The sequence below is a fragment of the Lolium rigidum genome, chromosome 6, assembly GCF_022539505.1.
Source record: "Lolium rigidum isolate FL_2022 chromosome 6, APGP_CSIRO_Lrig_0.1, whole genome shotgun sequence".
Taxonomy (NCBI): Eukaryota; Viridiplantae; Streptophyta; class Magnoliopsida; order Poales; family Poaceae; genus Lolium; species Lolium rigidum.
The window spans coordinates 296,883,277-296,893,748 of NC_061513.1; the positions used below are offsets into that span (position 1 = coordinate 296,883,277).

Here is a 10,472-nt window from a genome sequence, read left to right on the forward strand (position 1 = left end):
CTCCGGAAGCCCCTGCTGCGTGATTATCTACCTTGAGATTTACCCTGTTATGTTGTTTGGCCCTGCGTGCCTCAAGACAATGTTCTGTTAAATTCTGCCCCGGTATGCCGGGGCTTATGATGTAAAACCTTAAGTTTGCTTGTGGTTGACGTACAACATTTTGTGCCGGTAAGTTATACCGGTAGCTAATTATCTTAAGTTTGCCTTAGCATTTTTGCGTTTTGGTTCTGCTTTTATCCTGTACTGCAAAGATTTCCAGATTGCTTCTGCATCCAATTCGATGCACACTTGGTTCTTTTGCCTTGGCTCTGCCTGCCTTCTTTGGGCGTTCTTTGGCGTATGAGCACAAGGTTCTTTCACCAAACAAGCATTTTCTTGAACTTAGAAACAATTCGGAATTTTGCAAAAAACCGGTATAACCGGGGTTAGTTAATTTTTTTCGGATTGTTCTTTCCCGGTTTCCCTCTCCACACTTCATGTGCTTATCCCCTACCGGTTTATCTTGCTTGCCATGAAGCCAAGTTATGGACGACAGCAGAGTCGAAGACTCCGGTAGGGTTTAGCACACTACTAAACCGGAAAGAAAAAACGTTCAATAAGCAACCGGTAAACAGAAAAAATAGACATGTTTCATGCAATTCAATAAGGGTAGTCCCCGAGATTCATTCGAGGTTCCGACATCTTTTTATTCATAGCAATTAAGGTACAAAAAAGGAGTTCTTACAGCACCATTTCAAGAGTAGAAAGGACGCAACAAGGCTACATTCCATGGGCGTTTGGTCTCCTCTCCTGACTTGTCCGCCTTCCCTTTCTTCCATTCCTGTGCATCAATCAGGTAATATGCATCATTGTGGAGAGCCTTGCTCACAATGAAAGGTCCTTCCCATGGAGGGGAAAGTTTGTGCCGACCTTCAGTGCGCTGCACCAGGCGTAGCACCAGGTCCCCTTCTCGGAACATTCTTGGATTAACCTTCCGGCTATGATAGCGTCTGAGGTTTTGCTGATAAATGGCTGTTCTTGCCAGAGCTAGTTCTCTTGCTTCTTCTAGCAAGTCTACATCATTTTCCCGGGCCTCTTTTACCTCTTCTTCGGTATAGAGTTGCACCCTTGGGGAATCATGGAGAATGTCGGTTGGTATGACCACTTCTGCTCCATAAACCATGAAGAATGGCGTGTATCCGGTAGACCGGTTCGGAGTTGTTCTTAGACTCCACAGCACTGACGGTAGCTCATCGATCCAACATCCCGGCGATTTCTCCATTGCATCAATGAGTCTTGGTTTGATACCGGAAAGTACCAAAGCATTTGTTCTCTCAACTTGGCCATTGCCTTGCGGGTGAGCCACCGAGCACAAATCCAACCGGATATTCTTGTCTTCACAAAATCGTTTGAACTCTCCTTGAGCAAAGTTTGAGCCATTGTCGGTTATGATACTATGTGGGTATCCATACCGCAGGATTACATCTTTCAGGAACTTCACTGCTGTATGGCCATCACACTTTGCGATAGGCTTCACCTCCAGCCACTTGGTGAACTTATCCACCATTACTAAGATGTGGGTCATGTTTCCCCTTGCAGTTTTGAACGGTCCAACCATGTCCAGGCACCAAACAGCGAAGGGCCAAGTTAGCGGTATGGTTTTTAAGCCGGATGCTGGGGTATGGTTTTGCTTAGCGTACCTCTGGCAGCCATTGCATTTCCTTACCAAATCCTCAGCATTATCTAAGGTTGTGGGCCAGTAGAACCCATGCCGGAACACCTTTGCTACCAATGCCCTTGAAGAAGCGTGGTGCCCGCATTCTCCTCGATGAATTTCCTCAAGCATTTCTCTTCCCTCTTTCGGCTCCACACATCTTTGGAGAACACCGGTAACACTTCTCTTGTATACCTCACCATTGATGATGGTATAAGCTTTGGACCTTCTTTGTATCCTTCTGGACTCATTTTCGTCAACCGGCAAGGTGCCGTTGACCAGGAATTCCTTAATAGGTTCAACCCAAGATGGTGCTTCTCTAACCACAAATACCGGCATATCTATGTCCATGCTATCCACAAGCATTGCCTCTTCCGGTATGGGCGTCGCAGTCCCCGAGTTTACCGGTACAGTCCCCGAGTTTGCCGGAGTAGTCCCCGGGTTTCCTTCGTCAATCTCCATTGGCACCACATGTGATTCCGGTACGAAAATTGATTCCGACTCCGGACTTGGCTTGATTGATGGAGCTCTCAAGTGCGCCGGAGCTATTCGGGAGGAATTTCTTGCACGGACGAACCTAGCTTGGATAAGGTATCCGCGGCCTCATTTTCTGCGCGCGGCACATGGTGAAATTCACATCCTTCGAAGAAGCCGGCAATCTTTTGCACGGGGAACCGGTATGAGGCCATGTTGGCATCTTTTGCGTCCCAATCTCCGGAACACTGTTGCACCACAAGATCTGAATCACCATAGCAAATGATCCTAAGTGCCCCGATTTCCTTTACAACCTTGAGCCCATGTATTAGAGCTTCGTACTCAGCGACATTGTTTGATGCCCTGAAGTGCACTTGTAAAACATACCGGAGATGATCTCCCTTTGGTGAGGTGAGTACCACACCGGCACCTAGGCCCTCCTTGAGCTTGGATCCGTCAAAGTGCATCTTCCAGTATTCTGTCTTGTGTTCTGGCGGCTTGTATTGTATCTCCGCCCAGTCGACCAAGAAATCAGCTAAAGCTTGCGATTTTATGGCATCTCTTCTTTCATACACCGGTACATACGGTGATAGCTGAATTGCCCATTTTGCAATCCGGCCACTGGCGTCCTTGTTGCCCATGATATCGGAGATAGGTGCCTCACTTACCACCTTCATGGGATGCTCCTCAAAGTAATGCTTGAGTTTCGTGGCGGCCATGAACACGCCATAAGTCATCTTTTGGAAGTGTGGGTAGTTTTGCTTTGATGAGGAGAGCACCTCGCTCAGGTAGTATACCGGCCTGCGGACGGTTTTTCCTTCCTCTTCTCTTTCCACCACAACCACAACACTAACCACCCGGTTTGTTGCCGCTATATAAAGCAACATAGGTTCTCTTTCCAAGGGTGAGGCCAGAATTGGGGCCGTTACGAGCATGTTTTTCAATTCTTTAAACGCTGCGTCTGCCTGTGTGGTCCAGACGAAAGTATCCGATTTTTTCATCAAAGCATAGAGTGGCAAGGCCTTTTCTCCTAGCCTGCTTATGAACCGGCTTAGCGATGCCAAGCTTCCGGTAAATTTTTGCACATCTTTCAGTTCTCGTGGGATAGACATTCTTTCTATTGCCCGGATTTTTACCGGATTAACCTCAATGCCCCGGCTTGACACAAGGAAGCCAAGCGGCTTGCTTGGCGGGGACACCAAAGGTGCACTTTGCCGGATTGAGTTTCATCCGGAACCGCCTTAGGTTATCAAATGTTTGCCGGATGTCATCGATTAAGGTATCTTTTACTTTGGTTTTTATCACAATATCATCCACATAAACTTGCACATTTTTTCCGATTTGATCAAACAAGCATTTTTTGCATACAGCGTACGGTACGTTGCACCAGCGTTGCGCAAACCAAAAGGCATTGTAACATAGCAATAAGCCCCGTGCGGGGTAATGAACGCAGTTTTTATTTGATCTTCTTTTTTCAGAGGAATTTGGTGGAAACCGGAATACGCATCCAGGAAAGACAACAACTCACACCCAGCAGTAGAATCAATCACTTGATCGATTCGGGGCAAAGGGAAAGGATCTCTTGGGCAGGCTTTGTTGAGGTTGGTGTAGTCAATGCACATGCGCCACACCTTTGCGAGTTTTGCCTCCAGGTTCTCATCTTTTTTCTTTTCTACCATCACCGGATTGGCCAGCCACTCTGTGTGCGTGACCTCCACGATGAAACCGGCAACCAGCAGTTTTGTTACCTCTTCTCCAATGATTTTTCTCCTATCTTCAGCGAACCGGCGCAAAGGTTGCCGCACCGGCTTAGCATCTTTTCGGACATTTAGAGAGTGCTCAGCCAGCTCCCTCGGAACACCTACCAAGTCATCAGTAGACCAGGCAAAGATATTCCGATTCTCACGGAGGAAGCTGACGAGCGCGCTTTCCTATGCTTGGCTGAGGCCGGCACCGATACGGACGGTGCGCTCTGGGTAAGCCGGATCCAGCACAATGTCCTTTGTCTCATTTGTCGGCTTGAATGCCGGCGAAGCCAAGTTTCCACTCATTGTCGCTAAGCTCAACTTTGAGGACTGAGCCAGCGCAACAGCAGTTTGCATTCTTTTCTTTTCTTCCGCTATCACCAGTGATTCTGCCAGGTTTGATCCGGCGGATGCAGTTTCCATTGAGACTTTATAGTTTCCCACCACAGTCAAGGGTCCACGAGGTGCCGGCATCTTCATCTTGAGGTAAGCCGTATGAGTTGATGCCATAAAAGCTGCCAATGCCGGTCTCCCCAGCAATGCATGGTAGGGACTATCTAAGTCCACCACCTCAAACTCAAGGTTCTCAACACGACAATTGTCACGTCCTCCAAACGACACATCTACCCGAACTTTTCCTATTGGGGCGCAAGACAGACCGGGAACAATCCCATGGAAAGTTGTGTGAGTTGGCTGCAGCATATTTTCGGTTATGCCGAGCGTTCGCATGGTGTGCTTGTACATGATGTTTATGCTGCTACCATTGTCTATCAGCACCTTGCTGAATTTTACTCGAGTTTCCGGCCCCTTCATGATTGGGTCCACAACGAGAGCGTATCCACCCGGATTCGGCATGATTTTGGGGTGATCCTTGAACGACCAGGTGATTTCCTGATCTGACCACAGCATGTATTTTGGAACTGTCGGCATCACGGCGTTTACTTCCATGGAACAGCGATGCACACTTTGCCTGTCCATTGGCTCAGTGACAAAGACAACACAGCATAGATGCGGGTCCTTGTAAACATTCCGGCCTAAAGGTGCCGGTGGAGGTGGTCGGTCATTGTTTTGCTCCACCCGGTTAACCTCGTCGGTGCTCGTTGCCTGTTCGGCTGAGGCTGCACCGGTAAGGCGTTTGCTCCAGTAAGTGGTGGTGGAGGTGGTAATTGCTGTTGTTGCTGCATGGGGCCCCCTGGCGCCTGCGCATCTTTCACCGCTCCCTTTTGCATCAAGAACTTGGTCCAAGAACAATCCTTCGTCAAGTGGTTCGACGGGTGATCCGGGTTCGGCGTGTGCCACCGGCAAGGTTGATCCATGGCGGCTTCCATGGTGTATTTCACGGGTTCCTGCCAGTTCTTTTTCTGGCCCCAGGGTTTCTTTTCTACCCACTGCTTCTTAGGACCCGCCCATGGCTGCGATCCGGTTTTTTGTCGCTGACTGCCGCTGGCGTCATAATTTTCCTGCACGGCAGCAACTTGCTGTGATGCATATCTTCGATCCGGGAAATCTTCCCTTCTTTTGTTGTTCCGGTTATCCCGGTATTGCTGTTGATGCGGATTTGATTGCTCCGGCTCAGCTTGCACTGCCGGTTGCATTGGGTCTCCCAATGCATACCTATCTGCCACACGTATCATTTCCGCTAAGGTTGTGGGCATGCTTCTCTGCAGCCTTTGCCATAAGGGTGATCCTCTCCGGCATCCTTGACTGAACCAAGCAATGGCTTGTGCCTCAATCACTCCTTCACATGTGTTTCTCATTGAGTTCCACCGGGTGAGATAATCCCGGTCTGTTTCTCCTGCACGCTGTTGGCACAGCGCAAGCTGTTGGGGCCGGTTTGGCCTTTTGTAGGTACTGCTGAAGTTGTTCACAAATGCTTCCTCAAAGTCCAACCATCCGTTAATGCTTCCTGCCGGCAAATTGTTAAGCCAAATCCTCGCAGGTCCCACGAGATAGGACGGTATGATTCTTACCGCCCAATGCCGGTTTACTCCACCACCAGCCACATAAACAGCTGTGACATAATCTGCCAGCCAGTCTTCCGGCTTGGTCGTACCATCATACGTTCTTGTGTCCCGGGGCAACTGGAAGTTGCGTACCGGTGGTTCTTCTCTCATGGTTCGTGGGCCAAAACACCTTGGGCCAGGAGGTCCCTCACATTCAACTATTGCAGAAAGATGTACTCTGTCCAACCTGTGCCTCGCATCCCGGTCTGGCAAACATCTTTCTCCCAGCCGTTCCCCCAAAGGGTTCCGGTGGACTCTTGTTCGTTCCACCTCGGAATCTGATTCATCATATTCTTCCGGATCCGCGGCTCTTGCCTGCCGGTATCCTGGTGGTGGCATTTCTTCATCCACATATGCTACCCTTGCGGCTCGATAATTTTGCCCGGTTTCATATCTACCGGCATGATTGTTTCCGGCATAGCCTCCTTTGGTGTAGCCCCGATCTGCCCCTTGGCTTTTTCTACCGGCATCATGTTGTCCGGCTTTTTGCTTTCCGGCAAGAACTGGATCATACACAGTCATCTGCCGTGCGTTCTTTTCCCTTCTTTTGTCCGGATGAGGGGACGACGCCTGTCCCTGAGACTTGCTTCCGGCATTCTTTGTTGAACGCGCGGATTTTGAGGCCACTGCCTCGTTCGAGCTAGCTAGTCGCTCGGCATTTTGCTGCTCAATAGTTTTCAACGGCTCTTTTACACGTTCTGCTTGCTTTGCCAACTCGTCACCGGAAAGAGATTCACATAACTCTCATCGCAGCTTTAGCGGCTTTTATGGTTTTATCCGGACTACTGTACTTAGGCTTTTCTACGATGCTTACAGATACAGATGCACTCTTGCCGGCAAGAACTTCTTTGCGCAAATCCTGATCTAGATTGCGAGCCTTAAGCCGGTTTTCCGGTATCCTAGCAGCATGAGCACTAACTGAAGCAAAGCCATGGGCAGCGTTGTACTCACGTAGGGTTAGGTTCAGCTCGCGCTGCGCCCGGATGATGTCGGCGCCACCGGTGAGCAGGGCCTTGCGCGTGGCCTCCAGCTCCTCCTGAGCCTTTGCCGGGTCGATGTTCTGCGCGATGGGCGTGGCCAGCGTGTGCATCGCCGCTTGAAGTGGTGTTGCCGGTGGTGCTGATGATGCTCCCGCAACGCCGGCGTCACGCTCCAGCGGTGGTTTTGCCGCGCGGGTCGACGCCGCACGTTCATCTCCTTCCTGCACAGCTCCCTTGCCGGTGTTGACCGCACCAGCCATCATGACCTCCACGCTGCCGGCGGCGCGGCCAGCACACAGCCATCTTGGCGGATCCGGCGCCACCAGCACCGGCGAGAGGCGCCGGCGCACGGGGACGGTGCCGAGATAGACGCGGATCGTTGCCGAACTCGAGGGTGCGGCCGTTCTGCGGGAACTTGCCGCCGTTGGCGAAGCAGCCTGCGTTATCGTTGATGAAGTCCATGTTGTAGATGCGTTGCACGAGCGCTAACACCGTGCGCTCGCCGTTGATGTCGAGGATGCCCGCCCGAATGTGAACTCCAGCAAGCGCCACTTCATGCCCCACGATGGGCGCCAACTGTCGTCGTGGTGAACGAACAGATGCCATAGGATGGCTTATCTCGGGGCCGAATGGACGCTAGAGGATTCGGGGGAGGGTTTGTGACTAGATGGACGAACTTCCGGATGCTTTCCTCAAGAACTTGGCCAAGGCCAGAGGTAGAAGAAGAAAGACACAAGGATGGACTCGCTCTAGATCACCATGCTTATTAATCTCAACAGGTTACAGGTTTTCTCTCTTCTCCGGATCGCGCGTATGAAAGAGGCTGCCCCTCTCCTTATATAGGGGAGAGGGTGGCTTACGAGACAAGAAACCCTAATGGGATCTTTGACTAGACAAACTACTTTACAAAGATACTTTATAAAGCTACTTTAATCACGGATGACGCCGGGGTCTTCTTTAAACAGGGAGGTCGACGTCCTCCGGCTTCTTTGGCCGTCATCCTCTTCTTTGTCTTCAAGCCTTCGTTTAAAGCTACTTTGCTTAGTTCATCCTTATCCTTTAGCTCTCGACGGAATCTTTGACCAGCCAGCCGACATGCTCTTCCTTCCGGTGCGTCGGTATCTTTCCTTCCTGGTTCCGGTATACCCCTTTTGGGGATACCGGCTTAGCTTTACTTAGCCAAACTCTATCTTCTTATTCCGGTATGAACATTAAACCGGTATCTTTGAAGGGTGAGACCATCCGGTTTGGCATACCTTTGGCATACCGGGGGTCATCCCCCCAACACTATATGCCGCCTGTATATTTTTTTAACATATAACCAACATAGTACTACCTCTGTCCATTTTTAGATGTCAAAAGTTTGTCTAAATTCGAATGTATCTCGACATTTTTTAAACATAGATACATCCAAATTTAGATGAACCACTGGACATCTATTAATGGACGGAGGGAGTATTATTATTTGACAGTACTGATTTTATAAATTCAATATTATGTCATATTCCAGGTAGCAAGAGGAGCAAAAAGAAACTGCTGATAGGTATGCTAGAACTTACACCATCTTTTCACATGTTACCATTTAAATCATTAAATGCCAGTAGTTCCTCATCAGTGATTTTCTAAGAATATTTTTTAAGTTTACTCTATAATTAAAATTTAAACAATTACTCCAATTAATTCAAGACTGATCAATATGGTTTTTAGTGTGTTGCTACTTTTGCCACCATGTAAATTTTAATGAGGAAGTTAAAATAATCATGATATTGAGAATCATAATGACTGTACTATACCTTCTGATTTACAAAAGGAAATAACATGTGCTTCCATCTTAGCTTTGATATCAGCTGCAGCCTTGCTCTTTCCATGTATTTATGTGCTGATATGGCAAATAAAGTGGAAAAGAATATGGCTTCTCCTTCGCAAAAAGAGTAGCAGCAGCACTGAAAGGAATTACGAGGCTATGCTAGTAACTTATGGATCCCTAGCTCCAAAAAGATACATGTACTCAGAGGTAATGAAGATAACGTCTTCTCGCAGTGATCAGCTCGGAAGAGGTGGTTATGGTGTGGTTTTCAAAGGAAGACTACATGATGGCCGTCCGGTTGCTTGTGAAATTCTTGCATGACTGCAAAGGAAATGGGGACGAGTTTGTGAATGAGGTTATGAGCATTGGCCGGACCTCTCATGTAAATGTTGTTAGCTTACATGGGTTTTGTTTGGAGAGATCAAAACGAGCGCTTATATATGAGTACATGCCCAACGGTTCCTTGGATGAGTACATTTACTCAGAGAACCCGAAAGAAATTTTAGGATGGCAGAGGCTCTATGTGATAGCAATCGGGGTTGCCCGTGGCCTAGAATACTTGCACCATAGCTGTAACACACGGATTGTTCATTTTGATATCAAACCACAAAATATCCTTCTAGACAAGGATTTTAGTCCAAAGATTGCTGATTTTGGTCTAGCTAAACTGTGCCATACAAAGGGGAGCAAGCTATCAATGACTGGCGCTAGAGGAACAATTGGATTTATCGCTCCAGAAGTTCACTCTCGAACCTTTGGAGTGGTTTCAACAAAATCAGATGTTTATAGTTATGGAATGATGTTGCTGGAGATGGTTGGAGGCAGGAGAAATGTAAAATCAATTGTTGAAAAATCCAGCGAGAAGTACTTCCCTGATTGGATTTATGACCACTTAGCGCGAGATGATGGACTCCAGGCATGTGCAGTCACAGACGAAATTGAGGAAATCGCGAGAAAGATGATCTTAATTGGCTTGTGGTGCATACAAGTATTACCTGTGTATCGTCCCACTATAACAAAAGTTCTCGAAATGTTCGAGCAAAGCTTAGATGATCTGGACATGCCGCCAAAGCAGAACTTCGGTGAATTACTGTAAGATATTTCTCCCATATATGTGTCCTTTATTTTTCTGTGAAATTACTGTTTAGCAATAACTTGACCCACGTGCTTATCTCTCATTCTAGTGAATGTTCTGCCAAGAATCTGGATGTACAAAGTGCAAGTTCTACCACACCTGAGGAGATAAGCCGTGTGTAATCGAAAAATTCTACAACGACCACCAACTCTTTAAGCTGATAACCCCTTTGTGAATCCAAAAGGTGAACAGTTATTTCCAACTCTTTAAAAAGGTGGTCTGTAATACATACAGAATATGATAAGTGCGACAAAATTCGGTACTGTATCATATAGAACATACTCTACGTATGTGGACCTAGAGTCAAGGTTCTCCGCACCACAGATAAAATTCAGGTGGGCGCTGAGTTTTTTCTCCCAAGTTCCAAATTCTGAAAGGCATTGGATCTAATGACAGAGGCAAATAGCTACCAATTACTACCATTCCAATACCTTGAAGACTAGTACAAATTTCGTCTAATGGAGGCGGAGATTTAGTCTCTAGTTAAGACCCTAGAATTTCTGGATGCATAAAGTGTATCCGTCTAAGCAATGTTACATATGTCGCAATTCCTAGGGGAGCAAATAATCATTGAAAGAAGCTGGAAGGCACAAACTTACTTGTCATCCTCTGAACCTGCTCCTTCCCTCACGGGT

General features: G+C 47.8%; 1 pseudogene; it reads left to right on the plus strand.

Annotated features, from left to right (window-relative positions):
• LOC124664418 overlaps positions 1 to 10,068 on the plus strand; it is a 31,714-nt pseudogene extending 21,646 nt beyond the window's left edge.
• The last annotated feature ends 404 nt before the right edge of the window (positions 10,069 to 10,472 follow it).